Genomic DNA, 7,331 nt, shown 5'->3' on the forward strand with positions numbered 1-7,331 from the left:
GACGAAGCACTTTTGAAGCCTTTCAGGTTTGAGCAGTGATAATGACGAAGCGTTTTTTGGAGCCTTTCTCTTAGCATTAGGCTCTTGCACACTTCAGAACCAAGGGGCCATTGTGACACTGCAGGGCCTTGTATAACCAAGGGGTCATTGTAGCACGGCAGGGCCTGGTGGAATCAAGGGGATTGTAGTGACACTGTGGGGCTCCAGGAGGCCCCGGGGCCATTCTGACTGTGTGGAAGCAAGGATACCATTGTTACGCTACGGGGCATCATGGAACCAAGGAGGCCATTGTGAAGCAGCGGGGGAACCCGCTGAGACTATTATGGCACTCCAAGGCCTTGTGAGACCAAAGGGCCATTGTGGAACTGCAGGGCCTCGTGGAACCAATGAGACCATTGTGACATCACAGGGCCTCATGGGAGCCAGGGGCCATTGTGACACAGCCGGGCCTCAGAGAACCAAGGGGCCGTTGTGACACTGCGTGGCACCATGGAGCCAAGGAGACCACTGTGACACTACAGGGCGTCACGGAACTAAGAACTATGTAACAGTAAGAGGCCCAATGGAATCAAGGGGCCATTGTGACACCACAGGGCCTGATAGAACCAAGGAAACCATTGTGACACTGCAAGGTCTCATGGAAGCAAAAGGCCAGTGTGACACAGCCAGGCCTTGTGGAAGCAAGGGGCCATTGTGATCCTGGGAAGCCCAATAGAACCAAGGAGTCACTGTGACCCTGCAGGACCTTATGGAATCATGGAGACCGCTGTGACACTCTGTGACCTCATGGAACCAGTGGGCCATTGTGTTATTTTGCAGCCCCATGGAACCAAGGAAACCGTTTTGACACAGCAAGGCCTCATGGAAGCAAGGGGCCTTTGTGCTGCTGTAGAGCCAAGGAGACCACTGTGATATTGCTGGGCCTCAGGGGAACAAAATTGTGATGCTGCAGGGCCCCAAGGCTGCAAAGAGCGTGGAACAGGTCTGGTTGGCTTGGCCTCCTGGGGGCCACCTGCCTGGTCCAACTGACCTTGGCATGTTGAGGGTTGCTTCTCCTCTGCCCCTGAAACGCTGGAGTTCCGTGCTTTCCTTTCTGTGGGAAAGAGCTGTCCTCCTCCAGGGACCCATGGCTGAAATTAGGATGCTACCTCCAAATTGGATTCTATCCGAGGATTGTTCCCATGTGAAACTTGCCAGGACAGACAGCTCAGGCTGGCCTTGGCCTCTTAGGGGCCACCTCGCATCTGCCTTCAAAACACAGGGGGGCTGTGCTTTTCTTGCCATGGAAAAAACCATCTTTCAAGTCCAGCCATCCATGGCCAAAATTGGGAATCCACCTCTGAAATTCCATCTATCCAAGGAATAGCTCCCAGACAAAAGCTGCCAGGAATGTCCAGCTTCCCTTGGCTTCCTGAGGGCCAGCTCTCATCTGTCTTTGAAACACTGGGGCTCCTCACTTTTCTGCCAGTGGAAAAGAACTGTCCTTATGGGTCAGACGTCCATGAACAAAAGTGGGATTTGGCCGCCCTAGATCCGTCTATCCAAGGATTGCTCCAAGACAAAAGCTGCCAAGACAAACAGGTCTGGCTGGCCTTGGCCTCCTTGAGCCACCACTAATCAGCCTTTGAAACACTGGGGCTCTGCCCTTTCCTTCCTGGCGAGAAGAACTGTCATTCCGGTCCAGGCACCCACAGCTGAAATGGAATTCCACCTCCAAAACTCCCCATATGTCCAAGGGTTGCTTTCAGACAGAAGCTGCAAGGACACACAGGTCTGGCTTGCCTTGGCCTCTGGTGGCTGCCTCTCATCTGCCTTCAAAACACTGGGCTTCTGTGGTTTCCTTGCTGTAGAAAAGAACTGACCTTCTTGTCCAGGTGCCCGTGGCCTCAAGCACATGATCACTACACAGGGACAAAGGAGCTCTGTGCTCAGTGGAGTGGAGACTGAGGACAGCGGAGGAGAGTCCTGGGAGGGCTTGAAGGGTGGTTTCAGAGATGGTGGATCCTTTTGACACAGTAGAGAACAGCCGGCAAAAGAAAGAATTAATGCAAAGGGCAGCTGGGGAGGTCCAAACTGGACACGAGGAGAAAGGAATTTCTCTCCCCGGGCAGTGCAGTGGTGCAACGTGTCCCCCAGAAGGAGTCTGGAGCAGCCCAAGGCTCTGTGTGCCCAGGCAGAGGCAGGCAGGACGCAGAGCTGCCAGCAAAGGAAGGGGCCAGCCAGGTGGGGCAGCCGGGGGGATGAGGACAGCCTGCAGGGACAGAGGCGCAGGGCAGGGACACCGTGGGACAGCCTGGGCTGCAGAGGGCAGAGGGGTGTGCAGAAGCTGCAAGGCCCTGACAGAGGCAACTTCTGGAGCACTTTGGCCAGGGCTGCTGTCCCTGCCCCTGAGGCCAGTTGGGAGACAAGTGACCCTTGCAGCCCTGGGGCCTCATTGCCTCTTTTTTCCTGCTCAGCAGCATGGCAGGGGCCGCCCCATGGTGCTGCCCTTGGCATTGCACATGCCCACATCCCAGTGCCCCGGGAAGAGTCCCGAGCAATGAGGGAGGGACAGGATCTGCCTTTCCGGCGGCTGGGGCACTGCCTGCAGCCAGCCCGGGCACAGCACAGAGGCACAGAGGGGTTCCATCAGTTAGGGCTGGGAAGATGCTGAGAAGTGACCTGGGGAGAATCATTCCCAGCCCTTGACACAGGAAGCCTCTGGCTGCAGGACAGTGCAGCTGCAGTTCCTGGAGTGATCTCCTCAAGCTGGAACATGCCACTGACTGTGGATTCAGGAAGTACATTCTCTGAGTATCTCTGGTGTAGAACATGAGGACATGCTCAGGCCTTCAGCTCAGTCCAGTAGTATTTCCAACACAATCCTTTCTATAGGGATGAAATTTCCTGAGACTGTTTTCAGTCTCCTACTCTTGGGGAATGGGAGGGGGGAAGTGATAAAGGCATTCATCATTTTTAAGAGTCCCTAAGGCATCGGAACTGTAACTTGAGTGCTCTGCAGGAGTTTCCTAAAGTGCTTTCAAGACACTCCTCTGCCCATGCACCGCACCGGCATCACCTTTGCTGGACCCACCGGGCTCAGTCTGAGCTGTCCTTTCTCCCAGCTGCAAACAGAACCTGTCCCCAGCCAGTGCCCTGCACACAGGCAGGTTTCTGTAGGGCCAAGGAGAGTGCACAGAGATATGGGGTCTGTGAGTGCTGGCAGGAAGAGGTCAGGCACAGGGAAACACCTCCGGGAGGAAGATCTTCAGCAAGCAGAGAGAAGATCAGGCAATGAGAGAAAACAAAAGGCAGAAATGTTGTGGCAGGGAGAGCTTAGAGACCTCCACAGGATGCCCTCGAGTGCAGCCCCTCCCTCTGAACAAGCCCCCTCCCCTCCTCTCTCCCTCAGCCAAGCCTCTGCCCTCAGGGCCGGGGCTCCAAGGCGTGAAGCCCCTCCTGGGCAGGCAGAGCTGCAGCAGAGCCGTGGGGCAGCTCTGCAGCCCCGGGCCCAGTTCCCTCTGCAGAGCACAGGGCTGGGAGCAGCTGCCCGGCCCTGGGGGCTCTGGGAGGGGGCACAGCTGGCTCAGGGTGACGCTGGCCCCAGAGCCCGGCTGTGGGCAATGCAGCCAGGGAAGGAGCTCCATCTCCCTACATCCAATGCCATCATTAGGACACTTGGCTTTCTTCTTGAGGATTCCCCCTAAGCTCTGAGCTTGCCTCCAGGGCGCAAACAGGTCGTGTAGCATCTTGGTGTTACCTGAAAGCCCCACAGTGAGACACAAAAGTTTTATGATGGAGAAAGGGCTGTTGGGTTGGTGAAACGAGCCATGTGTGTATTTGGCTACCAGTGTGGGGCTGAGAGCTCGAGAAGGGGATGGACATTTGATGGGCTGTGGTGGATCGATCTGCTCTCAGCAGCATTGGGATGGTTTTTAAGGGAAATATGGGAGGGTGATTATCCTCTATCTGAGAAGGGTGAAAGGCCAGAGGATCTTGGAACAGGACAGAGTGACAGACCACCTCCCCTCACTCTCCACTCACCACCTTGCCTCACAGAACTCGCTCTATTCTCCCCGAGGGCAGCAGAAATGCTGAGTGTTTCTGACATCCAAAAACAGTCAGCAGGGGAGATGAAGAGGAGCTATAAAAACCTCTAGAACACTTTAACAGCTTTTGCCATTCCTGTTCTTGGGCCCTGGGAGTGCCCTTGTGTTAGCTGGGCTTTCAAAGTGGAACACCAGGACAGGTCCCTGTCCCCCTCCCACTTCTGCACAGCAAGGCTGAATTATAAAAACCCCCGGAGCAACTGCCCTGAAACTCATGTCACACTCAGCCAGCACCAACCAGGGCTGCGGCTGGAGCTGAAGGAAGATCTGCTAGAAAAACAGAAGGGTGTTGTCGGTGATCGAACACGGACTTGGCCGGCTGCATGCAAAGCCAAATTCTATCGCACAAGTCCCATCTTTATATACTGTTCAAACCAGCAGTTCAGCAGCTACAAACTTCAGCTGCTAAGGTTCTATGTTTTACATCTCCAAGGGCTACAGATTACCATCTCCTCGCCCAATCTCCCATTAACTATCCTACTCTTTGTCTCGCCTCTTGCTCTTTGTCTCGCCTCCTGCCAGACATGGCCCCGGCCCGCCCCGTCTCTCGCAAGGCCCCACGCCAGCCAAAGCCCTTCTCTGTGGCCACACTCTGAATCCCCATAAGGTGTCAGTGTGTGACAGGAGAAGGATTTGTGGGGCATGTCTTTGATTTTGCTGAGAGACGTTTCCCTTAAGCTGTCACTGACTTCTCCATGAACAGGTCCCCATGGCCAGACACGGCGAGTGTCCAACAGCAGCTCCATCAGCCCCTTCCTCCTGCTGGCATTGGCAGACACGCGGCAGCTGCAGCTCCTGCACTTCTGCCTCTTCCTGGGCATCTCCCTGGCTGCCCTCCTGGGCAACGGCCTCATCATCAGCGCCGGAGCCTGCGGCCAGCACCTGCACAGCCCCATGTTCTTCTTCCTGCTCAGCCTGGCCCTCACCGACCTGGGCTCCATCTGCACCACTGTCCCCAAGGCCATGCACAATTCCCTCTGGGGCACCAGCCACATCTCCTACTCAGCATGTGCTGCTCACGTGTTTTTCTTTCTCTTCTTCCTCTCAGCAGAGGATTTCCTCCTCACCATCATGTGCTACGAGCGCTACGTGTCCATCTGCAAAGCCCTGCACTACGGGACCCTCCTGGGCAGCAGAGCTTGTGCCCACATGGCAGCAGCTGCCTGGGCCAGTGCCTTTCTCTACGCTCTCATGCACACGGCCAATACATTTTCCCTGCCCCTGGGCCAGGGCAATGCCCTGGGCCAGTTCTTCTGTGAAATCCCACACATCCTCAAGCTCTCCTGCTCACACTGCCACCTCAGGGAGCTCGGGCTTGTTGTGTTTTCCATCTGTTAACTTTTGGTTCTTTTGTGTTCATTGTTTTCTCCTATGTGCAGATCTTCAGGGCTGTGCTGAGGATCCCCTCTGAGCAGGGATGGCACAAAGCCTTTTCCACGTGCCTCCCTCACCTGGCCGTGGTCTCCCTGTTCCTCAGCACTGGCTTTGTTGCCTGCCTGAAGCCCCCCTCCATCTCCTCACCATCCCTGGACCTGGCACTGCCAGTTCTGTACTCGGTGGCGCCTCCAGCCCTGAAGCCCCTCATCTACAGCCTGAGGAACCAGGAGCTCAGGGATGCCCTGAGGAAAGTGATGACTGGATGCTTTCCAGAAGCAAAAACCTGCCTGTTTTCAGCTCCATAGGCTAAAGTGTAATCATTAGAGGCCCAGCCTGCCTTCTCAGGTTGTTTTGGTGGTGGTGGTTTTGGTGGCTTTTTTTTCTTCTCATATGTTAAGGTTGTACCCAAAAGATTTTGTTATGCATCTTATTCACTGTTTACAGGCTGAATGTGACTGTTGGCAGGGACTGTGTCAATAAGGAGTCTGCTCTGTGGGTATTCACATTAAATAAAGGACCCATCAGCAAGGTGTCTGTTCGGGATCCTTTGGTTGAGTCCATCCCTGGAGCTGGAGGGCAGGGCCAGTGTTGCAGGCATTGGGGGGGAAGAGTCCCAGCAGAGCAGCACAGCCAGGGAGCAGCAGAGCTTGGTCTTTTCAGAGCTCCTCTCTTATTACTTCCACTCTCTCCTTTGGAGCCGCTGTGATGGTGTAAGGCCAACAGCTCTGTCCGGGTGGTGCGAGTCCTGCTGCGTGTCACAGGCAGGGACAGGCCATGGGCACTGCTGGGACACAGCTGGGCTCCGCCACAGCAGTTCCATCAGCAAAGGGCATCTCCTGAAGGCACTGCAGGAAGGCTTTGCTCTCCCTCCACAGTCACTGTCAGGAACAGGCCCAAGGACCAGACTCTAAAGAGGCTGCCTGTGTTCCTTGTTCTCCCAGGGCTCAGTGGGATGAGATCAGGGTCCCAGTGTGGCCTTCAAGAGACTCGGGTGTGCTTCAGGTTTTGCTTGTTGGTGGCCAGTGCCCACCAGATGGTGAATGGTCTGTGATGAACCTTCCTGGGGCTCTGCAGCTTGTGCCAGGGCTGATGGCAGGGGAATGTTCTTCTAGAGGGACTTGGGAGCTGCCAGCAGAACACGGGGGACCTGCAGGGACAGTGTGTGCCAGGGATCAGCAGTGAGTGGAGCTCACTGGGCACAGGCCTGTCCAGGGTGGGCTCACCCACAGATAAAGGACTGAATGTTTCCTGTGACCCATGAGAGCTCTGCAGCCCAGGGGGACACAGCAGGTACAGGGAAAGGAGTCTGGGCAGTGACTCGTCTGACCCTCGGGGAACTTGCAGAGGAGGATCCAGGGCAGCCCCAGCCCATGTGCCAGCCCTGGAACAAGGCAGGCACCTCTGAGCACCCTCCATGGCCACAGCAGAGCCTGTGTGGGAGGGGGTCAGTGCAGGGAGCACCATCAGCTGCAGAGCTCTGTCTCCCAGCTTGAGCAGCAGAGCCCAGCAGAGGCAGCCCATGGCCCCGGGCAGCACAGCCCCCATGCTCTGCAGAGCAGCACCCCCAGCTCGGGGGCTCTGGGCAGCAGGGCAGAGGCTACAGCAATGGCTGCTCAGGCCAGCACAGACGTGTTCCCCTGGGAAAGGCCCTGTGGGGAGCTGGCATGGGCCAGGAGAAGAGCAGGAGCTCGTGTGTGTGCAGAGGAGCCCTGGCAAGAGGCTGCCCTGTGCCTGGGATGGCAGCAGGAGCAGCCTGAGGAGCCCCGGAGCCAACTCTCTGCTGCTGTGCTGGGCAGCGGGGCCCTGGGGCTGCACGAGCTGCCCGAGCTGAGGATCTCCTGAGCATCCCAGACACAGAGTCACTGT

General features: G+C 56.5%; 1 pseudogene across 1 annotated transcript; it reads left to right on the forward strand.

Moving 5' to 3' along the window:
• The first annotated feature begins 4,791 nt into the window (after positions 1 to 4,791).
• LOC309585724 (olfactory receptor 14J1-like) lies at positions 4,792 to 5,770 on the forward strand (annotated as a pseudogene). The gene has a single exon. The product of its transcript is annotated as an olfactory receptor 14J1-like (transcript).
• Positions 5,771 to 7,331: the final 1,561 nt, after the last annotated feature.

Source organism: Coloeus monedula (genome assembly GCF_965178545.1).
Source record: "Coloeus monedula genome assembly, contig: HAP1_SCAFFOLD_167, whole genome shotgun sequence".
Classification (NCBI taxonomy): domain Eukaryota; kingdom Metazoa; phylum Chordata; class Aves; order Passeriformes; family Corvidae; genus Coloeus; species Coloeus monedula.